This window comes from Chinchilla lanigera, unplaced genomic scaffold (genome assembly GCF_000276665.1).
Source record: "Chinchilla lanigera isolate Chin_1 unplaced genomic scaffold, ChiLan1.0 scaffold00033, whole genome shotgun sequence".
Taxonomy (NCBI): Eukaryota; Metazoa; Chordata; class Mammalia; order Rodentia; family Chinchillidae; genus Chinchilla; species Chinchilla lanigera.
In genome coordinates, this window is record NW_004955434.1 from 22,404,105 (window position 1) to 22,430,810 (window position 26,706).

General features: G+C 39.8%; 1 long non-coding RNA gene across 4 annotated transcripts in view; it reads right to left on the reverse strand.

The window, feature by feature from the left end:
• The window catches only part of LOC102029434, a 56,985-nt gene that overhangs the window by 29,336 nt on the left and 943 nt on the right, over positions 1 to 26,706 (reverse strand). For 3 of the 4 annotated variants that reach the window (XR_001234822.1, XR_001234820.1, XR_001234823.1), the window contains exons 2-6: positions 26,145 to 26,364; positions 21,158 to 21,343; positions 7,690 to 7,738; positions 6,194 to 6,410; positions 5,662 to 5,902 (exon numbers count right to left, since the gene is read on the reverse strand). This is a non-coding gene — a long non-coding RNA (uncharacterized LOC102029434). Of the gene's footprint in view, positions 1 to 3,442; positions 5,046 to 5,661; positions 5,903 to 6,193; positions 6,411 to 7,689; positions 7,739 to 21,157; positions 21,344 to 26,144; positions 26,365 to 26,706 lie in introns of those variants that run through there. The other variant, XR_001234821.1, reaches the window with a different exon arrangement.

Sequence of the window (26,706 nt, forward strand, 5' to 3'; positions counted from 1 at the left end):
TGTGTGTGTGTGTGTGTGTGTGTGTGTGTGCTTGAAAAGAAAGAGGTGATGGTCTCAGATCACTTCCATCATATACTCTCCACCCCTTCCCCAGTGCTAACCTATGTCAGCATTTAAAGGCGTGCTTTTCCTGGGTTTTTCCTGTGCTTCCATCTGACCTAAAACATACCTATGCATATGTATGTATCTATATATTTATATCCTAAACAAATATATATACACATATTTTTCACAAAGCTGGGATCTAACCATAGCCACTGGGTGATGTACTTCCTTTTATCATAATATTTTATCTTATTATATATCTTGTTAAATCAATATTCTTCTCTGCTTTCTTCCTAATGGTGGTATAATATGCCATTACATAAATATAACATTTATTTCATTAAATAAACATGACATATTTTATTTAACTAAACCCCTAATTGAAGATTATGTAGCTTGTTGCTTATTTTTTGTATTACAAACAAGACAGCAATTAACATCTTTGAATATAAAATTTTCACTTGTTTGTGTTAATACTTTTGCAAAATATCTTCCTAGAAATAGTGATATGGAAAATTGGAGTGTGCCTGAAGTTATTAATATATCAAAAGAAATAATATATGGTTGACAAGAAGCCGTCATTGGTGGTAGAGACTCAGACAGTCTGGAGGACAAACGCTGGCGGAACCTCGCCAGACAGTGCTGAGAGAAGGGGGAGTCTGAGTTCTCGCATCCATTTACTACTGACAATAAGATTAACTTTTTTCTTGAGAAAAATATAAAAATAATTTTCGTTGTTAGATGTTATTCCAATGTAAGGCAATTGAAGATCTGGATACCTTTTTGGGGGGGATTCTTATTCTACTTTAATACATGGAACATGGAACGTTTTCAAAAATTCTAAAGATGAATCTTTTCTAAAGTTATCCTAGGTTTCTATTTACCTTGCTGCTAAAGAACAAGGAAAGAACTGATCATGAGCCCACCTTAATGGTGCATATATGCTTACTCTTGGATACCTTTCTACCAGTCGTTCCTTCTCCAGGGATGATTACAGAAAGATCCAGGGCAACTCTCTCCTTTGAAACAGATGCCCTCTTCTTTGTCATTGCTCTGTCCCTAAAGTTGAGACCCCTAAGCTTATTATACAAACTAAAAAGGTAAAAGTTTCATGGAGGAATGAAAACCAAGTGGTAATGTGTAAATCTTATGTAATAATATTTTGAGGCAAAAATTAATGGGCAACATGGTAGTAATTTGACTGATTTTAGCTTTTGGTGTCTGGAAATTTTTGCTTCGTATCTCATTTTCAAAGAAATAAAAATTGAGCCAAAGCTAGAGAAAGGTGTTGTTTCTGAGTTTGACAAGGGCCCAATACATCTTTGCAGTAAATTCTTAGTCAAAAAGAATCTACCTCATATGATTCAATCCTTAATCTGAGTTCCAATTTCAGAAGAGATTTTTATCACAGAAAAGAAGTTCACATTAAGAATTTCTTCTTAAAAGAAAATCCCACTGCCTGAGATCAGTACTTGGTCTGCCTGTCCCAGGGAGACAGCATCACTTTTAATGAGGAAAATGACTTAACTTTCATCACAGGGGCACATTTAATCAGGCCCAAAACCTCTAGACCTGGTCTCTACCCAGTGAGGACTCCTGAGGCAATTCACTTAGTCTTTAAGAGTGCCAAGGTCCTTATTCATAAACGTGGTTAACAACACTTGCCTCCTCTGCCCCAGGAAAGGGTTGGGTAGGTTAAATGAGGTGATGTATGTGAAGCTGCTGTAACTATAACACATTACTGTCATTAACATTCCATCAGTTCTGTGTTCAGCCTGAAAACATCTCCTGTGTTCTAGGGTCAGCCAGACATTATACAGGCAGAGCAACTCTATAGTATGAGATTTTTCTGATTAACCTGGATTTCAACATTTCTATCCCATTGTTCATACAAGGATCTGCCTCAGACTGTGTTCTTACTTAGTTTAGAGAATAAGACCACTTAGTTTTTAATGAGATGTGTAAATGTACATACCACAATTAGAAGTCTATCTATGAATAATATCATATAATAATCCTTTCTTTCTGAATGATATGGAATGCTCAATAATGGAAAAAATATTTTATTTTAAAAAAAAAACTGATCAAGTACCAAAAAAGAGAATGCAACTTGGAAATATCTCTGGAAAGGGAAAGGGCAAAGGTCTATCAGAGGTGTCTGCTTCCAAATCAAGTAAAATTTACCCTTCAGAATCAGATACAACTTGGCCTCTGTACCTTTGACGATGACTCAGTGTCAAGAAAGACATTCCTCTTACAAGAGCTGGGTGTGAATTGTGACTACCACAGAAGAAAATGCTTTCACAGAACGTCACTGGCAGCTGTGGAAGCTGGATTAGAAAGGAGTTAATTCTAAGAACACAAATAAATGAAATCTTTATACATGGGTATTACGGAACACCATTTTTTGACATTTATAAAAGAGTAGACTTTGACCTCACTTGGAATATGCATGTGATCTGTCTCCCATTCCACCCATAGTATTACCAGCACATTATTATTTGAACATACCAGAAGAGAAATAGCATTCCGTCACTGGATCAACATGTTACTTTAGAAGTCCCATCTTAGCACAAAGAATGTGTTGACATGGATAGGATGCATACTTTTTGAAAACCTCACACAGCGAAGCCAGTAAGTCACCCAGAAAGCCAACTCCATTTAAATTCTTACGAAACATCTCAGAAGAAATGCAAAACACTATTTAAAAATCACCATTGAAAGTGAAATACTTTCAGCAGCAGCTAGCTGGGAAAATAAAGGAAAACGTGGAGAATTTTCCTCTACTTAAGGAGCCCATCTTACTTGTATTTTAAGAAAAGTCGGAGGGCATATGTTTGATTCCAGGTTGATTCTAATTCACTGAGCAGGTTTCTATGACATCCTCAAAGAGGTGAAAAGTTCTGATGAAAAACTCAGATGGCCCAGCTTACAACTGTAATATCTAATTCAACGACCTCCTGGGAATTCCGACGGCTTTCCTTGCTAATCTCAAGCCAGTTAAACTGCTGGGTCTCAGTTTCTGCTCTCTCCGTGTGCCTGCACCCACCGCTGTAACTAGGCACAGCAGTCACGAGGAGATTCTTTCTGTACATGTACATTTACACTTTCATCTAATGAGCCGCGCTTGAAACAGCTCCCAAGTAACCACTTCCCAAGTGTTCATTAGGGCGGGGGACAGCCACGTTGGAATGACTGCATTCAAGCCATGTCTGAGATTAGGGATTGACCAAATTTTTCTATAGAGCTCCAGACAGTAAACGTTCAGGCTCTGCAGGTCATGAAGTCTGTCACAAATTTTCTACTTTGTCACTGTAGCATGAAATTAGTTATAGAAAATACAAAAACAAGTGAGTATGGCCATATTCCAATAAAACTTTATTCATGAACACACATTTGAATTTCACATAATTTTCACATGTTACACAATTTTTTTTCTGTTTTTCCAGCCATTTAAAAGAAACATAAAAACTGTTCTTAACCAACAAACCATGTAAAAACGGACAGGAGGGCTCATGTGACCCATAGGTCACGGTTTGCCGACCTCTAACTTAGGGTCTCAGAAGAGAGGAGAGTACTGGTGGAACTCCCAGGAGTCACGCAGAGGGATGAACTACAGGTACAGCCCTTATTCCAGGACTAAAGTCCAATCAAAACAGTGATCAGTCCCGTCCACTGCATGCTCTCTTCCTAACCACATGGTAGCGTTATCCTTTTTCACACTCTTCTTGTCAGTGTGCCTACGTGACTTGCTTTGGCCAATGAGATGTGAGAAGTGCTGTGTCTCTCTTCCAGGTGAAAATACAGAGTAAACCACAAGACTTACCAACGTTAGAGCAATTATGAATGGGCATAGTACCCACCATTGACCCTTAGCACACGTATTCTGAGTAAGAAATAAAAGCCTGCTGCATCCAGCCACTGAAAGGATGTTTTATTTACCGGTCAGCCCAGGCTGTACTAAATGCAATTAGCCTGTACTAAATTCAATTGGTTTATTCAATTCTGTGAATCAGAGGAGACCTGAAGTTCCTTAAAGTGAAATATTTATGCACACTTCAGCAGAAGACAGACACTTTGCCAACAGGAAAAAGTTTAACAATACACCATAGATTGTTGTTCTGGATCTGTGACCTATAAAGAAAACTATTAAAAATAGAAGAGAAACTTTTAATGCTACTATTCAATGCAGATGGAAGTATTATAAGACAGACAATCTCATATTGAGCTGGTGGGAAACAAAACTGCTATAATCTTTCTAGAAAGCTATTTTCCTGTTTACATCAATATCTTTCACAATTTTTAAGCTCTTTGACTACAAACTCTACATTTAGGAATCTAGCCTAAAAATAATAATAATAATAAAGAATTCAGGCAGATATTTTTGAATAATGACACCTGTTCTTGTTAAACTAGTAACAAAAAACTGGAAATAATTGGATGAAACTTTACAGGAAAAGCTAAAATATATTTTGATTTAATTTTTCATACAATAAAAATTATACAACTATTTAAAATCAAACTTATAAAGAAATGTCATGATAAAAGCCAGATTATATTATATGGTATATATAGTGTAATAAAGATAATTTCATGATGCAGGCATGTTGTATATATTTTACATATAGTACATGTTGAAAGACAGAAGGCTGAAAAGAGACATGCCAAGACATCATAGGGTTATAAGTGATTATAATTGTATTCATTGAAATTTTTATATTTTCCAATTCTTCTACAAGGAACATGTATTACTGTTATAATCAAAAAGGCGAATCAAGGTATTCTTAAATAGTCTTCAATAAGCCAACTCCAGTTTCATCCTCAGAATGTACCAGTTGTATTTTCTGTTTCCATAAGCGGTGAAATCCAAGTATTCTCTTTATTGAAGTACCTTCCACCACCATTTTCTAACATTTTACCTAGAACCCAAGTTAAGTTGTCAGCATACAACTCTTACTGGATGGAGGCTCTTTGGGGCTTCTTTCAGGGTTCTTAGTGTTCTGAACAAAAAGAAAATTGGACAAGCCACTCAGACGAGGCAGTAAAGGTACAGATTACTGAAGGTGAAAATGAGGTAGTCTGCAGGGCGGAAGTGGGCCAGTGAGCAGACTCAGCAGTGGCCCTGAGAACAAGGAAAGGGGGTTTTATCTACATTCCTGGGTTGGCTCCCCCTCATGTAAAGAAGGCACTGGAACATTTCTCCTATCGAGAACTCACTTGGTACCCTGCCAAACTCAAACTGCCCTGCTGAAAGACCGGCTTGGCTTCCTGCCAGATGTTCACACAGGACTGAGAACAGCAGTTTTTGATTGTCCCTACAAATGGCACCAGATTCAAGTGAAGTATTGAAAATAGCACTTTCTGATCAGTACTTGTACAGCACTTAGGAGCCCTGGAGTCATTTTGGGTCCTGTGATCTGCTCACGTTCTCCTGGTTTTTATGAGTTTTGACATGTTCCGCCCAGGCTGGCTTACCCCAGCCTCCAAGCCCTACCTCTCCCCGTCCCCCCAGCAGCCCTAGAGGGCCACATACATGGGGAAAAGCGGGTCTTGCCTTCTTCCCAGGGCTGCAATCTATTAATTCAAAATTTATTACTATTGAAATTGATTTGTTACCTTCATTCCAGTGAGTGACTTGCTTTCGGGGATTGCGGAGATCTGTCAGCCTTGCCTTTGCAGTCTTATCCACACCGCCACAACACGTATTAGTGGCAAAACAAGGTGATTCATGCTCACTCCTGCTGACCAGGCGTTTCACCAGCAGCTGCCTGTTTTGCTCCGGCATCCTGGCTCCTTTCACTTTATGGGGTCACTATCTGGCTTCCTCAGAAGTACTTGCTGGATCCTCTGTATTCAGCTAGCCAAACAAGACAGGAGAGAAAAGAGAAAAGTCAGACATCACTCTACCCTCCCTCGACTTGCCACAGTCACTTTAACCCCCAGGCCTTATGGGAAATGTAGTCTTTCTGTATCCTCAGAAAGGGGAAGTGGGGTTGGGGGACATCCCACTACAAACCCGCTTCAGGAAGCTGAAAGTAGCTCTGAGCTCAATACTACATATTCCAATTTATCTTATCCCTTTATTAAAAGAATTCCCCCACTCAGTTCATCCTTCTGTTGGATGATCAAAACTAGTTTTGAATCTTACCTCTAAGAAACTTTTCTAAATGCCCCAGCCAAAATGAACTTGTTTCTTCCTCCCTGGTCCTTCTCAGAGTCTGTCTCGTATCAGAGGAAATCCTGTATGTTCTTCCTTCATCAGAGAAGAGGGATAAACCGTGATCTCCTGTTGTGTATAGCATGGTGCCTGCCTGGAGCAGGCACTCAGAAAATGTTAGCTCCCTTACAGTGCTTTGACTCAACATCTGCAGAGGTTAATGGAACAAAAATACACCGTACTCATATGTCACTTAAATGGTGCTGATTTTTAGTTCAGTCTCTTAACAGATATTATCTGAAGAACATTTATAAGGAAGTTCAGAAGAACCATCCAACAAGCACATGAGCTTTAAAACCTCTTTGGGGATTGATTTAAGAACCAAAGGCTCTAGCATAAGATTTCTTATTCCTCTGATAATCCTGTCGTATTTTGCAGATTTTAAAACTCTCTGTGGAGCTTTCCTTTTCCTGGAAAACCCATATTCTTCAGTAAATCAACTTTTCAGCCCCGTGGGTATAAAAACAGACTGTGTTGTGAATGTGCTTTAGCTTTACTGAGTTTGCAGGCAAATGGAAAGAAAAGCAAAGAAATAAAGTAAAAGTGAGAGGTGTGAACTTTCCCCATCCATCTTAATGGAGTGCTAACCTTCCTGCCTCAAGGTGACCCTTTGAATTCTAGAACTATTAAACAATGAGCTGAAATCCAAACAATCAGTCTGGGAATGAAATCTCCTTGAGAAAGGACAGCTGTGGCCAGTTTTGACCATGATTCAAGCTTAAGAAAGCAAACAAACCCACCGAACTGATTTGAGCTGTCCTCTGTTAGTTTTAGGCTCTAGAATCTGCCCCCTTTCCTCCGCCTGGAGTGATCATCCTACTTGAAAAGTGGAGGGGTGTAGAATGTGGCCTTTTGGGGACTGGTGCCTAAGGTAAGGTCCACTGAACCAAAGGCTCTGTTTTTGGTCAAAGTGCCTCAAAACTCTTCAAGTCTCAGGGACTGCTGGTTTTCACCACTTGGAGTGATCTATCTGATGCCTAGTGCTGAGGACTGCATGGAGGAAGGAGGCAGGAAGCAACAGAGTTTGATAAGAACCACCACCTCTCCCCCAAAACACAAACCCCAGGACTAACTCCAAACCGTTCTTCTTGGTAGTCTCCTCATTTAAAAAATAAGAGGACTGGAACCAAACACCGACCCTCTGCTGATTCTGTTGCCTGATGATTGGGTGAAAGCACAGGAGAAGAAAGAAGTCTGTGAAATCTAGTCAAAGGTGGACTCCCCTTCCAGGTCTAGGACCCACCTCCTGTTCTACCTAGGACAAATTCTTCAGTGTCTCTTAAAATATAAATAACACTATTGCTTCATAATTATACTGCTCTGAGAGCCAAAGGACATCTTTATGGGAATAAAAAGCAGTCAAAATAGTAATTATTATTTCCTGACTGGTAGGAGCTTGGGAGACGTTTTCGAGGAGCTTTCCTCACCTGATTCTCTTTCCATTTCTTGCACATCTCAGTTCTGCTCGGCTAATTGCTGCAGACAAAGAAACAAACAAAAGTTCCCACCAGAAATCCAGAGGAGAAAATATTGAAAAGTAAAACACTAAAATGTTAGCAGCATTGTTTCAGAGTATGAGGACTTGGGTAATTTTTGTTTATTTCTCTTTGTTGTAATTTCTAAATTTTCCATACAAGTATATGTTACTGCCAAATGTTTTGATAAATATTTTTGACTGAAAAAGAGCAAACACTCAACAGATACTGTATGCTCAGTAGACTTGTTATTAAGCACCTCTTCCCAAGTTGCTGTGCATGAATTATACAATCATAAACCCCAGATTCATAGGTTATTCTATTCCACTTGTTTAGTTTGGCGTATATGGTTACTGTATACTATTCTATCAGTTGTTTTATTTAGTGTGATATATATGGATACTTTCTAATGAGATATGATATCAGATTACTAAAAACCCACATGATCCCACCTATCTGGTAACTGATATCGTAAATTGTCGTATATATTAACATAACAGACAGCTAAGTTAGAAGCAATATTATAGGCTCCCTTGAGAGAGTCACTGCAAAGGGTGACAACTGTGGCTGGAGGTGCATCTGTTGCAGGCCAGGCCTCAAGATAAAGATGGAATGACCAGGCCTACGTGCCTCCCAAGGGAGAAGCAATAGACTATAATTGGTATCACCTGGTCTAATAAAGTCTAGCTAGACATCAGTCACCCCGTGGGTGACCAGGACCTCCTGACTCATCGCTTCTAGAAAAGGTCCTTGCCCTTTCCATGTATACTTGCTGTGTGACTGACTTGCTTCCCCTTAGGATCAATGTTACCCAAGCAGCTACACTTATAATCTTATTGGTTGATCATAGTTTGTTCCACATTATACCCACCTCCTGATTCTGCTCTATAAAACATTTTTTGAGAAATGGGCTCACTGGCAATCCATTTGGGGGTTCCTCTTGCCTCTGAGGTACCCCCTATAAATATTTCCTACTCTTAACCTCCGTTGTTCCTTAGAATTTATTCTTCAATTTTGGGGAACATGAATTCGACATATCTGACGTCTAACAGGTTTGGAGTTATAGTACTTCCCTATATCATTTGGAGGTCTTATGTTATCGAGATAACAAAATCAAGTTATGTGGCGCCTACACAGAGGACAAGCACTTATTATAAGGTATAAAGACAAAGTCTCTGTACTGGCAGGAGTCCGTACTGAAGCAGAGAACTCCACAGGATCCAATGGAGGACTTAATTTTCATTGGTGGGAGAAATGACAAAGGAGAGAATCCGGGGCAAGGTTAAAATGCAAAATACAAATTATTAAATGTTTCACTATAAATAAAAGAGATGCAATGGAGAAAGTAAGTTAAGAACAGGATTCTAGGTTACAATAATTACAGAGAACTTTGTAGATTTTAAGATTATAGAAAAGAGCATTGTAATCCTACAGGTATCATTAAGTAACAAAATTACCTATGTGGCAACTATGTTAGTTTTTTGGCCAATTTAGTGTTTTCAGCATAAAACATTTGATAACCTACTTGACTGGATGTGTGAAGCTAATGAAACCGAATGTCTAAAAATGACAGGCGAGAAGCCCAGGGGTAGGCGGTCTCCAGGTCCATTCAGCGACTCAGCAGCATGAAGGATTTAGACTTCCCTGCTGCTCCTCTGTCCGCCCCCACCCTGTGCACGCCATGCTTCCCGCACAGCAGCTAGATGGGGATGGGTATTCCCGGTGCCACGGTCTCACCACACTCCAAATGGTAGGGAAGAGTGGTGGTGAGGATGGGGCAAACCTGGCCAGAATAGCGTAGGAATCCTTCCCAGGGATCTGTCTTTAGCAGGGAGAAAGATATTTTCCAGAGGCTCCCCCAGAAGTCTCCTCCTCAGACATCAATAGCTACAAGGGGGTCAAACAGTCACCCCATCAAAGTCAGTGGAAAAGCAAGAATCTGCATTTTCAGTTTCCAGTGTAGACCATGGTCTACGCACACTTGAAAAAAAATGGTGTAGTAATTGTGTAGAGAATCAACAGCGAAAGTTGTAACTGTTATTTTCAAGAATAGATTAAAATACCCGCCTGTTAATTTACTTCTAAATTCTTTATTCCTACAGAAAACTTACTATTTCACCAAGTGACTCAAATGGATTATTTTAGCAGATATTGCTTCAAATGAAAGTGCCTGTACTCAATACATCACCCCTTCCACTGCCCTCCGGACACACAGAGCGAGTGCTCCTGAGAGCAGCCTGCAATTTTATTTTCTCTTTATTCTTCCCACAATCTTCGTTTCCTGGCCAAATTTACAGAATAGGATCATCTTACACGTTCAGAAGATAGCATTTATTTCTGCATTTTAGATTCTTGTGGGCTTTTCCTTTTAGTTTCAAATGCAACAGCAAAAACACAGCAGAAGCCAAGAATGTGTGGTTTCTGTGAGTGCTTACATTTTCTGCAAAGTTTCAAAGAAATATTTAATAAACACATTTAAAATTATACAATAAATGATGAACACCGTGTGTTGTTAGGCGTGGAAAGAAAATTGGGCAAAACAGAAATTACACAAATACACAAGACATAATTGAAGTACCTTCCACTAACTCATTCAGATGCCATCAACTAGTTTAAAACAAAAAACAAAGATGAAAGTGCATTTATCATAGTTTACATTTTAAACTAACAACTACATGTTGTTTCTGAGTAGTATTTAGAATAAAAGGCTTGCCATCCATGGTGACTTAAGAATAATTAAAAAGTGACACTAAAAATAGATTACAAATTCATATCGGCTTTGTTTTGCTTTCCAATAAAACCAAACACAAAGTAAGGAGGAATTAAAAATTGTCATGCATTATAATAATTGCTTTGTAATTAGAATACTTCATCTTTTCTAAGAGCTTATTACCTACGGAGTGCATCCATCTGCACAACTTTCTTGCATTCCCTCAGATAATTAGCTTTCAAAATATTCCTGGATGACATATTCTCCCTCTTCTTTACGCCTGAGATTTCATAAAATACAAGCACTCTTACCACAGTATTATGTTGAGACATGTAATTAACAGAAAATATTGTATGGTATTTATGTCAAACTTTACTTGAGCAAAGAGCATGCAGACCCTCAGTAATTCCTGGGTGACCTAATTAGGTAAAACAAATTTATCTCACAAGTCTTGACACCATGCTCCTTCCAAGAGCAAACATTCCAGGCCTTGGAAGCATTCCACCCTGTAGTTCATCTCACAGCTTCCCATCCAACACAGTCAAGGCGGGCTATTTCCCTTTAGTTCCTCTTCCGGAAGTCCTTATCTCTCCAGCCCTACGGAGCCAGCCGCACTTCCCCGCCGCACCTCCCCGCCGGCTCCTGCTTGTAATCTGTTTATAACTCGCCTTCTTGGAAACCACAAGGCCCTCCCATATCTTTTCTTTACCACATTGTTTCCACTACATCTTTGCTGAACTCTCTCTATAATTAAGAAGAAAGGTTCAATTTCCTTTTGTTAATATCATCATACAATTCTCTTCTCCTTTCTCGTTCATTCTGAAACCTATATAATGTTTTTGTTTGTTCTGTTTTGTGGTTTGTGTGGTCGTTCTTTCTTTCTTTCTTCTTTCTTTCTTTCCCTTTTTTGCCTACCAAACGCCTCACCTATGTCTAGAATTCACCTATGCATCATTATATTGCAATCTTATACCTGCCAGGTGAGGTGGCACACATCTATAACCCTCGTACTCTGGGAGGCTGATGCGGAAATATCACAAGTTTGAATCCCACCCAGAAAACTTAGTGAGATCTTATCTGAAAATTAAAAAAAAAAAAAATGCTTAACGAGGGCTGAGAATGCAGCTCTGTGTACAGGCCCTGGCTTCAGTCTCCAAAACTGCAAACATTAACATAGTCTTATATGCTTACACTAAGTTCTTTTAACATTAAATATAAGAAGATTATTCCTACTTAAAGATACCCATTACTCCAGGATTATAACACATCATTTGGTGATTAAATAACATAACCATTTAAGACTAAGGTTAAAAAAAGAAATGTTTCCATTTACCTCAAAATTATAATTGTTTTTCCAATTAAGAGAAACTGTCATGAGAAATGATTGGTTCTACGAGTAGGATATTTAACTAACATCATTATCCCCCTATCCAAAGCAATAAGTAAAGGAAAAAATAATTTTAAATAGTCATTTTAGTTTTCTTAGATCAATTAGTTTATTACACATCTACTAAGTACTCATATCTTTGATAAATAACTAGAAAAGACACAGAAGAAATACAAAATACAATGAGTTTGTTAAATTGATGTTTTCTATTAAGCATAATTACGGCCATCTGAACCATAAATTCATGCAAACCACGTGCTCAACAAGAGGGAATAAATAATACCATACATGACACATGGATTTAACCTCACCTGAAAAGACCACAAATTTCCAGTTCCCACAAGAGATCTCATTGATTTTCAAATTTCTACAGAAATCCATTGTCATACATGGCTACGGATTGAGAGAACAAAATCAGGTGGCTTTGGAGACTCCTTGAAGGATGAAGAGAGCATAGATGAATGAGACCGAGAGGGGAGAGCGTATACGCCGTAGACAACTGAGTTAGATAGAAATGTTACAGGCACGCAGGCAGCCTGGGCCCTCAAAGATGCCTTGCAACTGTGGGGGAGACAGACACTGCCATTGCGGGCCGGGCCTCAAGACGAAAGATGAAACAAATGCACCCACATAGCTCCCTAGGGATGGACCTCAGGGATTGATATTCTAACTAGGTGGCAATCACCTTGAAGAGTCACTGACCCAACTCCCTACAGGAAAAGCCCCTGTTCTGTATGCACGTCCATTCACGTCCGCTTGCTGCATGACTGGCTTCCCCATTTGATCCTGATTCAATCAATTTTACCTGGGCAATTATGCTTGTAATCTTATTGGTTGGCCATAGTTTTGTCCCACCTAATGCCCCCCTTACAAATTCTCATGTTTTCTACCTTGGACTTGCATTGTATCATCGATTTGCTCTATAAAAATCCCTAGAAAAGGCACGTTCCTTGGCAAGCCACTGGGGTCTCCTTCTGTCTCTCTCTCAGGCTGAGGCTTTCTTTCCCCCAGTAAATATACAATATTCTGCTCTTAACCTTCTGGTGTTCCTAAAATTCCTTCTTCAGTTTTAGAGAACATGAACTTGTCCCAGACATCTAGCAGGTTGGGAGTTTCTTTCTCCTATATCATATAGATAAAATGCAGAAAAAATCACCCCCAAAAGATAATCCAACATTAATTGCTAAAACACTGAATGCAAATCTGGGACTTAATATTTTACAGCTATAACAATGGGGAATCCTTGAAAATGAGAGATAGGTGGTGGAGAACCAGACAGACACAGAAAATACAGTGACCTTTGGAGATATGGCAATTAGAAGAGAGAAATAAAAAAAAGAGAAACATAAACTTTTAATCCTATTGCAAAACCAGAGAACTAAGACACACCCCTCTGCCTCCCCCACAGTCACCATCGGCGTCATCCAGGAGAGAAAGTGCACATTCTGGTGTTAAGAAAGGGGTCTCTTAAAACCAGGAAACTTGTTCACAAAGTGCCTAGGAATAAAATCTAAACAAAAAAAAAATATTTCTATGCAAAGATCTTGTAAGATGAAAATAAGCAAACAAAAGTAAATTTTACTTGAACATTCTCCCGTTAATAAGCTATAAGGCAGAAGAAAATTATAACTATCCTTTAAAATAAATTAATTATCCTTAAGCAACCACTTACAAAGATTTCTTTTAATACAAGGCACCAGAATTTCTTTTTCCAGTACTGGAGATCAAACCCAAGGGCTCAAACACATTAGACAAGTGCTCCACCACTGAGCTACATCCCCAGCCCAGAATCAAAAATTTGAGAACTAAAAATGGACAGAGAAAACACTAGAAAGAAGAGCAATAAATATTGGTGAAGTCAGGAAATTTTTTAAAGAAAAAGATGAAATCATCTTAGAAATTAAGAATAAATTACAAGTTGTACAACGTGAAGAGATAAAAATAAAAATTTAGTATGAAGCTGCTATGTTCTCAGTGTGTTTCCAAAATTTACTTGTTGCCATGCAACCCTCAAGATGACCGTGTTAAGAGGGGTGGCCTCTGGGAGCGGGTAAAGTCATAACGGCTCCACTGTCATCACCAGAATTAATGTCTCCATACAAAGGACTGAGGCAGGCCCTTTGTCCCTTCTGCCGCTTCTGCCATGCCCCCTGACACATAGAAAGTGTCACCTGGGAAGAACATGCCCCTCACCAGACACACACTTGCCAGTGCCCGGACCCTGGTCTGCTCAGCCTTTAGGACCATGAGAAACACATTCTTGTTGTTCATAAATTACCCAGTCTTGTTACAGGAAGCCTGAACAGTTCAAAGAGGCATTTCAGAAAGGCAGGAAAACAACTGAGAGGATGTAAATGAGAAAAGAAAGGAATTTTTTTAAAGGCAAGAAAAACATCAAATATTTATATAATTGGAGTCTCTAAGGAAAGAAAGACAAAGCTAGGGAGCAGAAGCTGTCACTCAAACTATAACCATGTCAAACTTTCCAGAAATAAGAGCATACTTAAACTATATATTGAAAGGCCTACCACATCTCTAGAGAAATTGAACTAAAATGGTGCTAGGTGACTATCTCAGCAAAACTGTTCAAGAAAAAAATATATCCTCAGGGATCTTCAGGAAAAAAATCAAATTATCTATAAGGGAGGGGGTAGAGGAAGGCTGCATTAGAATTGCAAATAATAACATAAAATTTGGCCACTACAAAAGTGAATTTTCAAACAATTTACATAAAGTCAAGAATTTTATATCCAAAAGTTATAATCTTAATTTCAAATAACAGCTTAATCAAAATGTCTTTTTAAAAAGGACACTTTTTAATGCTAAATGCTAGAATTGTCAATTAGCATATAATGTTCATGAATATCTATGTACCAAATAACACAGTAATTACTTTAATGCTGAGAGACTAACACATCACTCCCACACTGGTCTGTTATAGACAGATTAAGTGGACAAAAATACTAAACTCATCAAAGACCTAATAGATATTTGGAAGATATAACATTATGACCCTCTAATAGAAAATATATGTTCTTCTCTCAAGTACACATGCAACACTAATAGAAACTGATCATGCATCAGTTTATGCAAAAGCATCAGTGTTTCATCAAGCAGAAATATTACAAGTAATATTTCTGATTATAATTTTTAAAATATAATATTTGTGCATTGTGGGTGGGAATGTAAAATGGTGCAGTCACTATGGGAAACTATTTGGCGATTCCTCAAAAAGTTATAGAACTAGCAAATGATCCAGCAGTTCTGCACCTAAGAAGGTGTAGATACAGATATATATGCCACTATGCAACTGAATATATATATATAAATTGAATGGAGGGACTTAAACAAATATTTGTGCACAGTGTCTCTAGCAGCATTATTTCCATTAGCCAAAAGATAGAAATAACCACGTCCATCCACAGAAGGAGGGATAATTAAAATGTGTTGTATACATACGATGGAATATTACTTAGCCTTAAGAAAAGAATGAAGGGACCTTAAAAACATTATTCAAAGTGAAATAAGCCAGATATGAAGGGCAAACATTAAACTGCACTTAGATGAGGTATTTCTAGAGTGGATAAATTCACAGAGACGGAAAGTAGACAGAAATTACCAGGGGCCGAAGGAGTTAGTATTTAATGGCTGCAGAGTTTATGTTGGGATGATAAACAGGTTTTGGTCATAGATAGTGGTAATAGTTATGTAATACCATAAATGTGTTTCATTCTACTGGCCTGTATACTTTTAAAATGGCTAAAATGCTAAATATTGCTCTCTATATATTTACCCCAATTTCAAAAATAAAAAAAGAAATATTTGTAGAAAATAATATTTGTAGAAAAGAATATTTGTAGAAAATAATTACATAACTTGAAATACAATGCAAGATACACTAGAAGTGCTCTCTGTGGCTTGAATTCAAAGAGTCTAGCATACACTTCTTTAAAGCAAGCAAACAAATAAACATTTAAAACCTATTTTAAGAGAGCAGATTCTCAGTTATAAAATTATAGCATTTATATGTTATTATTTTTAATGGTAATCTAACTGAACTGTTACTTTTCTAGGTTGAAAATAATTACTTGCCTACCTTTATAATCTAAGACTTGTTACTATACACATAATTAAGTGGTGGAAGAATGAACTGACCAAACTAGGAATTTAAGGAACTTTTATGAGTTAGAGAAACTAAAGTCTGAGTCAGAGAAGAGTTTATGGAAGGGATGAGCCAAGCTAGGAAGGGCACGAGGGACGTGAAAGGGCAGAATAAAGGCACGCTGGAGGTGAAAGAGGCACTGAGAGCTTAGCTACCCACGGGACACAAGGCTGTTCCTTCTTACCCCAGAGGCCCTGCAGTTAGATTATTTTTTGGGCTTCTGGTGGTGTTTCTAGTATAGGATGTCATGAAGCTTGCATTTATCAAGTGACCAAGAAAGAATCTGAAAATTGAACAATGAATCTTTTCTTCTAATTCTTCTCCAAATGAGTCGTTTCTGAGTATAATTATACCTCCTGATTTAGTTAATTTTACTGGAAAAGGTCAAATGACTTATGTTTATAAAATTACAACTGTGATTTTAGTTAGATCAGTCAGGCAGTAAATCATAACCACAGAGAAACAATCAATAGCCTATAGATCAATCCTAAAATAACTGAAATTTCAAGTATAAAAAGAGAGGTTAATAAAGGTTTTAGACAGTAATGAAAACCTCTTTCAGGAACATAGTCATTAAAATACCTTCCTGTAATCTCCTCCACTAGAAATTAACCCTGGGAGGGTCCAGAAATGCAGTTTCTTGGGGACACAATATACTATCTTGCGGATGTGAAGTGCCAGCAGAGACGCTGATGAGCATGCATAAATTTTATTTCTGAGAATTCAGCCAGGGATATAAATGAGGACAGTAGAGGACATTGATGACTATGGGCCTTAAGTACACTTTATGTATAAATAATCACTTCCACGTTCATTTTTCCTTCACTAGTTTAAGAAAAATAATGAGTCTTGGTCTATGATGTGTTGAAGCAGAAACAAAGACGTGTTAAAACTGCAAATGTGCAAGATGTAAAGTCTAAAAATTAGCCTACTAAGGATATACTTAGTAGGATAGGCTTTTAAATCTGGAGAAATATACATCAAATTTTCCACCTTATCTCAAGTGGAAGGTGGGTCGGAGGATGGAGATGTGGAGGAAATTAGGGAGAACTTTCTTAGCAGCTATTTTCCACATATATTTTAATAAGAACAATGCTTATTAACACAGTGTACTAGACCCTCTTTGCAGAATGCTTTAGATGAAGTAATTTATGGAATCTTCATCTGCATCTTATGAAGTATGTATCATTTCCCCCATTTTACAAGTGAGGAAACTAAGGCCAAAATTATACTTGCATCTGTGACTTTGTCACCAACCCCCAAGACGTTAGAGGTTCTGGCTCAGGTAGAGCCCCCGTCTCCTGCAGCAGGACCTCTGACAGCATTCACTCTCGCCGGCCCCACCCCGTGCTTTCCCTCCCGCTGGTCTCTCTGCAAAGGGAAGCTCACTGCAGACTAGGTCACTTCTACCTACTCAGCTCAGGATTTCATGTTGTTTGTATACACACTTATTTCAGGATAGAAGTTGGTTTTATTGCCAGATTCTTCTTTAAACACGTTTTAACTTCCATATGAACAAACTGTCGAACCTAAATTTTTCATAAAATTAAATTTTTCTTAAGGTCAAATTTGTCTCCTGCAATGATGTGATGCCAGCCAAATAATTGAGATTATTTTAAAGTGTTTTGTTCAGATTCTTGTTTCATAATTAAAATATACATTCAGTGTAAAAAAAACAAGCTATACTACTTGCCCAAGGTCAAACATTAATGCTCAAAAATCCAGAATTAAAATCCAAGTAGAGTGGCTCTGCCGCGTTGCCCCTTCAGCACGGACCCTCTGATACTCAGAAAAGAGGCAAAGTTAAAACTCATAAAAGATGGCACCCCTTTAAGAACTATTACTATCTGGACCATACATACTTTAATCCTCCTCCACTCCATCCGGCAGCGGCTGTTGTGAGTGTAGGCCAGGGTGGGGTGGGACGGTGGGGTTTAGGGAGCTTAACATCTAATCCAAGCTGGTCGAAGCACGATTGCCCTTCCTGATATCTTCAGCTAGACGCAAAGAGGAGCGTCAGCCCCTGCTGGGTGGTGGCAGCCTGGACTGTGAGCTGAGGAAGTGCTAGAGCAGCCATGCTGTCCACCTTGTATTCAACATACAGTGAAATACCAGTCAGCAAGCAGAGAGAAGAGCCGGAGCGAGCGAACTTCAGCCACGGTGGTGTCGGTCTCCAGCCGCACTGTTCCCAAGGCCGGGCTGGGAGCCGGCCCAGCCGCAGCTCGGCTGCTCCACCCCGTGCGCTCTTTGACCTCAGGTTTCACTATTCATCCGCCCTCACCAGTTTGATTTGGTTCTTTGCGGCGGCAACAGCAGCGCACTCACGTTAATCAAGGGAAAGGGAGCCAAGCTGACATTCTGTTTAAGGGCCCAGAATCTCACCTTTGGATGCTAAATGGATTCCATGCAATATGTTCAAGAACAAAGAAAAGAGTTTATTTACTTTAAAGAAATGAATCTATTTTAAAAGGTCACTAATTCATAGAAACATCTATCATGAACCATTAATATTATTATTTTGACCATATATTTCATAACAAGTATTACATTAATTGATGTTTATTTTTACTCATTGCTGTGAACTGTTTTTCTTTTACTTATTATTATTATTCATAATATAGGCCATTTGCTAAATATATATGTGTGAACTTAAACTTTATATTTTTCAAAATAAACAGAGACTTCATCAGAGCAGAATTCATGTCTTCAAATTTTGAAATGGTTACCAAAAGCTATCTTACTGCCGGGCTCCAGCCTATACAAAATTTTGCCAAGCCATCACGAGGGCAAACCAGCGTGGCGTCAGGGCCCAAACCAGCGTGTCGCTCAAAAACTAACTCCCGCCTCCCTCTTTCCCCCCAACTTCCTGTTTCCCTTGCGCTCACATGCAGGACACTCCTCCAATCAGCGTTCGTTACATCACTCTGACCACCCATGTAAACTCCGCCCCCAGCCCAGCCCAATAAATTCTTTGTCTCCCCGCCTCCTCTTTCAGAGGGTCCTCTGCGTTCTCCTGCAGCTTTCCCTTGCCACAATAAAGGCTCTTTTTACTTATATTTTTCTTTTTCTCATTTGCTCCAAGAAAAACCTTACACTTACTTCCATATTTACTTTGTCTTTTTACCTGCTCACCATCTCTAGAAGGAAATATTCATTTCCTTTCTGTAAAGTATTTCTCCCCTCAGAGCAACCTCATTTTCTCTGTTACAACAGAAGAATCCCTGCTCTACAGGCTCAGGTCAGAATGGTCAGCCAGGCACAATGCCTTTTTTTCCAGGTAGTGATGTGCACAGGCTGTGTAATCTGGCCAAGTCTTGAGAGGAAGTGGGTGGTACGTTTGGAACCTCAAAACTAAGATGTAAACTGGGGAACCAAATTCTATTCTTCAGTAGCTTCAAATCTTAAGTCGATCCTTTATGCTACAGGTGAATAGTAAGTTAGATTCTAAAATACTAATAATTAGGTCAAATAGATTCTAAAACCTGAAGAAAATATTCAAAACAAAAAAGTAGCATTTATTGAGTAACTGCCATATGAGTATACCCATTTTCACTATTGTATAAACATTCAAAATAATCTTGAAGGTGAGAAATAAACATCTCTGTTGGCTGGGGAAACTGAGTCACTGAGCAATTACATAAATTGCACAAGGAGCCACAGTAATGAGAGTCAGGATCCAAACCCCTGCCTGTGTGCTTCCAGTGTCTGCACCTTTTCCATGATGTGCATTATATTTACCCAAGCCGATATTCTACTTCATCCACCCCAAGCCAACAATTCAATTTCATCCACTCTAAGTAAATTACTCTACCAGCCTGAATGGATAAGCTTGTGCTTATCCCTTTAATATATGTGTAAATATTTCAAGTACAGGTAAAAGGAATTGAACTGCTCAAGGTGAAACCAGCTCCATAGTACTGACAAACAAAATCACACTGGTTTTCCTAACCTGATTTTGGAAAGAAAAACTGCTTCTACAAAGACAGGAAGTCATTGTGAGGTCCTTTCACCCATCAGCTGCAACTGTCCTTTGCACCTCCTGTCCTTGGGTGCTAGACTGCTGTCTGAGTCCCCTATGAAGCCTGCAAAGGACTTTATTATTCCCAGCTGGGAGTTAAGGCTGCTGAAAAGCACATTGTCGCCACAGCTTGCTCCCTCCACATGTCAACATATTCTGAAAGCTAGTGACATCTGATTTTAGCTTTTGCTGCCTTCTGTTCCTCCGACTTTGACAGATTTTAATGAGACAAATGCTAACTGTGGGTTTCCTCCTTCCATCTTCCCCACCTCACCTCTCAGGAGCACACTCCCTCTCCGCTGCCATCCTTTGCAAAATGGCAAACTCCACATTAGAAGCTGCTGATGAAGAGTAGAAGATATCCAGATTAGCAGAGCTTCCCCAGCCTGTGTCACATCAACTCTGCCTGTACCTTTTCAGTATGGGTAACAAGGTTTGCTCTTGACACTTGGAGACATGGACATTGAATCATTCGTGACAGAGAGACAGTTGATAGTTCCAGGACCCTTTTATGTGATGTGAGCACCAGGAGAAAGGTCAGGCACAGATGAGTTCTCCAGCAAGAGGATAACGCTCTGGGCTTCTAAAGCAAGCTCAGGCAAGCCAGCAGGTGTGTTCTCAAACCAAACACCTAGAAAGATGCTCAGTGTAACACGACTCACTGAGCACCACACTACTATGACACCTGAAGCTTTGAGGTTAGACAGACCTGTTCCAAAATGACATTTCTATCACTTACGGAGTTTCCTTCAATGAGTTACAGAAAGTCCCTTTCATACAGCAGGCCTTCAGCTAGGTGAAGAGAATGGATTGTGATTACCCCTACTCTTCTATGTCCCACCAAATTTTCTAATATCTCAATTTAGAGGCTCAAGTTTGAGGGACAGTTTGAAGAGGAGATAATTGAAATCCTGAGTAGGTAGAAAAATCTTGAATCCCAGGACATTTGTGTCTGGCTTGCCTTGAAAGTGACCATTCAGAGATTTGCTGTTGGTAGAGTGTGGTCAAATATTTTTAGGACAATGGTTCAGAGGTAGTGCAACCCATTTGCTACATCCTGAGCAGAGTACACCAGCTATGGAGAAGTCACACGTGCTCCCATATGAGGGAAAGAGAATGAAGCAAGTGGCTTTGTATACATACCAGAAGGCCCAGAACAGGAGGTCATCCCAACAGAAGACTGTCATAGGATTTTCAATCAGCACATGCTGGTCCATGCTCAGCAGCCAGATGGACCCATTTTGTCACCAACAGAGATACAGAGACTGCTGAGCCCTCCTCCTGGGGTCATGATGTTGTTTCTGAAGCTTCCCTCTGTGCATGGATGTCCTGTAAAACAAACAAACAAACAAAAAACAATAAAAAAAAAAAAAACAGAGGAAAAGAAGAAAGAGGAAAAAAAAAAAAAAACAGAGGAAAAGAAGAAAGAGGAAAGATCCTGAAAGTGAAAAGAGACAGCGAGAGGCAAAGAATAACACTTAAATTCACTAGGAAAAAATCAGCTCATGAAATTAGATGGGCTAGATGGTGTTCATACGCACCATGAGGCTATCTCTATCAGTACAGATTCCGGCCACATTAAAGGATAAAAAAGCATGAAATCCTGTCATTTGTGGCAACACGGATAGAACTGAAGGGCACTGGGTTAGGTGAAAGAAGTCTGAAACAGAAGGATAAATAACACATGTCCCAACTTACATGTGAAAGCTAAAACTTTGGTAGAATGGTGGTCACCAGAGCTCGGGAAGGGTGTGGAGGAGGGAGAGGTGGAAACAGGATGGCTAACGGGTACAGGTTGGATAAAGGAGCAATTTATAATGTTCTATGACGCCACAAGATAGCTGCTGTTAACAACAGCTAACTGCATATTTCAAAAAAGCTGGCACATAGAAAACCAGCACGAAGAAATGACATATTCATTTTGCGATGGATGCTAATAATCAGTTATCCTGATCTGATACCGCACTTCGTATCCATGTATTGAAACGTTGGCCTGTACTCCATAAATATGTATAATTGCTATGTGCCAATTAAAATAAAATGTATTGAAATAGTAATAATAATAAAGATTTTAGTCATTTCCAGGATGCGAAATCAACATATGGAGAAATGTGGTATAGGAAAGAACTCTAGGCCGTGGACTCAGAAAAATTCTCTTTAAATTCTACAATTTACTAGGAAGATTATATAAATTTCTGAATTTTTCTAAGATTTCCAAGTTTTTTATTTTAAGTAAAAATAAAGGTCAAATTCAATAATATCTAGCTCAGAGAACTGGTATGAAGATATGAGAATCAATTGAAGTCACATATGTGGTCAATATTAATCACTATGCAGATATTGGTTATTATTTCTTGATATATGGATGGATTTTACTTAAATCTCATTATTTTAAAAAGGAATGGTGGGTTTGGAATACATCTTTGCTGTAAATCCATACTGATTTCCAGTGATCATCATTTAACTCTCCAAGTATTTATAAATCATTTATTCTTTAAATTCATTCAAAAATGCTGCCAAGGGTCATTCCAGAAATCGGTTGTCTTTCCTGTTTTTCCTGGAAGCAAGGTTCTTCCGTCACCTCTGCAGGTCTCCATGAGTGCATGGAAATTGTTGGCACGCTTCCATGATCACATTCACTGCTCCTTACGCTTCTGGAGACCTTAGTAATCAGAGCCTAGAGATTTGAACATAATGATCACCATTCTGTTGTCTTCAGCTAATCTGCTCTCCTTTTCCTACAACAAGAGAAGCACATGAGCTTCCCAGGCACAATGATTTATTCGCTCCTCTCCAATATGAACATAAGCTGTTCCTTAGTACAGAAGAGAGGACAAATGACAAGTTAGGAGCTCTGCTTCTCTTAGTTTTCTTGTAACAACACAAGGCCGCCACACGTGAGCTCCTTCGCTGTGTCGCAGACTTGCCCTGAATTAGCTTCCGCTTGTGTGGGGCTCGGGCCATTGTGCCACTGACAGTCTTCTTGGGAGTGGTGCTCTTCTTTGGCAGCAGCTGGTTTGGGTCATAAGCTCCTCCTGCTGCCTTTAGGATGTGTTTATGTCAAATAGAAATTATCTTCAGAGAGATCTCATGCAGAAAATTCCTTGGCAGTTGAGAGAGACAGAGTGCTCCAGGTAGCAAACTGGAGCCCACACTGAGTAGGATACTGCCTGACTGGGCGGCAGGCAGCAGACCACGCTGGACCTGGTTGGTGTGGGCAGGGAAGTTGGAAGTGCTTGCAGCACCCCTGCCACCCTGCTCTGCTGGGCACATGAAGAAGCTTGGTAGAAAAGAAATGGATTTATTTTAGTGTATAAGATTAAAGCAGAAAAGGAAAGAAAGTAATAACTCAAATCTTAACAATGAACAATCTCAATCTTCTTGTCTGGATATTCTAAGATCTCTTTAATGAGGCAAGTGTTTCTCTTAAGGTTGTTTTACAAAGAGTGTAATAATTCAATTCTCTTTCTATGAAGATAAAACAGGAAATTTTTTTTAAATGCCGTGTTTAAAAAGTTACCTTCTCCTCACAGAGAATACAATGTTGGGTTGAACAGAAAATCCAGGTTCACCTGAGTAACTCATAGCTGGTGTGGGGAAAGAAACTCACCCTCATTGGAGCATTTTGTGATCAGGCTGATGGTAAGTGAAAGGACGAGGGATAGAGAAGACTAAGTATGATATCTGATTCATGGCCTCAAGTAGCATTTGGCACAACTGGAAAGAGACCAGTGCTAATATAAATGTCACCTTTTGCATCAATGATCATAGACATAAGGAAGTTGTTCAGAAACGCTGAGGTGTGCCTGGACTGAAACACTGTATCCCAAGAATTCTCCACAGGAACATCAGGAATGCTGCTCGTGGAAGCTATTGAAGGCACTGAGAAAGTGGTAGAAAAGTGACCTGTTTAATTTTGAATAACTGCTGCTTTCCAGTATCTTTCACAACAGAAGCTCTTGTTCATGGGATACCCTTAACATGTAGCAGACCTGCCTTACCTCAGAGATAATATGAGCAGAAACAGACTCGTAAAGATCATGCATTTGCTCTGGGTCTTTAAGAATGCATGACTTGGAGGATGCTTCCAAAGGTGAAGAGAATCTATTGTGGTGAAACCACAGACTGAAAACATATCTAGGGTCAACATGGGCCTGTGAGCTAGAGGCGGGCATGAAAGAGCAAGAGAAAGAGTCAAATGGCCTCAGTGTAAGGACAAGAGTGTAAGACAGTGGTTTTCAGAACGCAAGCTTAGGAATACTTGCATCAGTGGGTGCTATTAGAGATGATTCAGCCAATCACACGAGAAAGCTGCCCATCAAAGGAAACAGCAACAAAGTGATGCAGAGGAACATGACCGCAGAGTGAAAGAAAATGTTTGCAGGCCATACATCTGACAAGGGGCTAACATACAAGTTATATAATTTAAATGACCAAAAGCAAGAAAAAATTAACCATATTTTTAAATGGAATGGACAAAAGATTTGGATATATATTTCTTGACTTACAGTTCTATATTTTTCTTAGTATGGTACATATTTGCAGTTTCTCTTATATGGATATATACATTTTTCAAAATAGAACATACTAATGATCAATAGGTACATGAAAAATCCGTAACATCAAAAATGACCAGCAAAAAACCGCAATGAGGTTCACTTCACATGCATCAAAATGACTATTATCGAAATAGACAAGAGATCTGTTGTCAAGGATGTGAGACAATGGGACACTTGCACAAAGTTGGTGGGACTGTAAACTAGGGCAGCCATTAGGGGAAACAGTGTGAAGGTTCCTCCAAAAAGCAAAAACGGAACCACCACAAGATCCAGCAATTCCATTACTGAACATACACCCCAAGGAAATGAAATCAGCACATCCAAGAGTCACGTGCACTCCTGTGCTCCTTGCAGCTTTATTCACAATAGCCAAGACAGGGAATGGACCTAAGTGTTTGTTGACGGATGAATGGATAAAGAAAATATGATATAAATCACAAGTACATTTGTGACATGGCCTGAAGCCACCTGGACTGCCAACCTCAGTTTCCCAAACTCTATACCTGCATTTTCTCCTATTGACTACTCTTATGGACCTTATCCTGTGCTATCTACTTATGTGAACTAAACTCTCCTTTTGCTATTGGTCCAGGTGGTTCTGTAAAGTCAGCTTTAGAACCAGTCCTGAGTTCAAGTCCTAGATTCTACAATTCTCAACCGCATGACCTTGGGAAATGAAAGTACCTCTCTGAGACTTAGTGTTCTTACCTGGGGTGAGTGGGGGAGGGTGGACAATGCCTAGCTCATAATATCACACAAGATTAAATATAATGATAGAATATTTATTCAAGAATAATTATTTTTATTCACTTTGCATGACTTTGCGAGGACTACCACCACCAGCAAGACTACAGTTTTCTTTTGGCAACTACATCCCAAGTCTGTCTCTATGACTCTGCCTGCATTTTCTCCCTTCCCTCATCCCCCACTGCACACTCCGTGGAATCAACAACCCAACTTCCCAGCACCCACTGTCCTGACGCTGTATGCTGAGGCATGTTTATATTCTTGCTGTTCTAGATCTTCCCTCTCTCCACCCCTTGCATGGGCTACTGTCTCTCCCTGCGTTCTTTCTCCTCAGTCCCTTGCCTGGAACACTTTCACACAAGCTTGAAGACCATCCAGTGGTCCTTTCCTTTAGGAATCATTCCCTCTCCTTCTCCCAACCACAGCAAGAAATGCATGTGAAGTTTTGGTAAAGCACTTAGACAACACCATGTTAACCACCCGTGGGTGGTCAGCCCACTCTAAACTGTTGTTGCTTGATGTCTTAGAAAGGCAGAAACTCCAGGCCCATCTCGGGCTCACTGACTCTGACATGTTATGTTAACAAGATCTCAGGTGACTGCCCTGCTCACCAAAAAGCGAGAAGCCTGCCTGAACAGGCAGACTGGAAGGAACCCGAGGGGGTGACGCTGCCTTTCACTTCTGCATCCCAGCAAAACATGCTGCCTGGCACAGCCAGGGCTTCGCACTATGCCTTCTGCCCACTTGGCCTCTTGGATTGGTTTTCTTGGTAAAGGAGGGTTAGAGCCAGAAGCTGTTCTCCAGGGGGCACAGAGAATTCCTACCACACTGTTGGTGGGCCCACATGATGAACAGTCCGGAAGCAGAGATACCAGTCTCCACTTTTCCTGGCGTCTAGCATTGCTAGTGTCATCCTCAGCTCAGGTTCTGAGGAGTGGGCTGGCCTCAGGGGAGTCTGTGGTAGGCACGGCGGCGGCGGCGGCGGCGGCGGCGGCGGGGTGTGGGGGAGCATGCATCAGACTCCAAACAGCACCTCAGGGATAACTGCAGGAGGAAAAGGTCCAGCATGAGCAAATGGGAGCAAGAGCCATGTGGTACGCACAGTAGGCCCCTACTATGTCCACATTCTGATCCCCAAAATCTGGGAGCATTAATTTGTTATTACATTAAGGATCTTGAAGTGGGGAGTTTCTTCTAAATTATTTAAGTGCACCTGATGTATTCACAGTAGTCCTTAAAGAGGGACGCAGGAAGGCTAGAGTCCAAAGAGCAGGAGAAATGAGAGCAGAGGCAGAGTTAGAATGATGGGAGCAGAGCCCGTGTGTGAAGGCATGAAGACAGTCTCCAGAAACCGGAAAAAGTGAGGAAAAGTCCCCAGAACCCCCG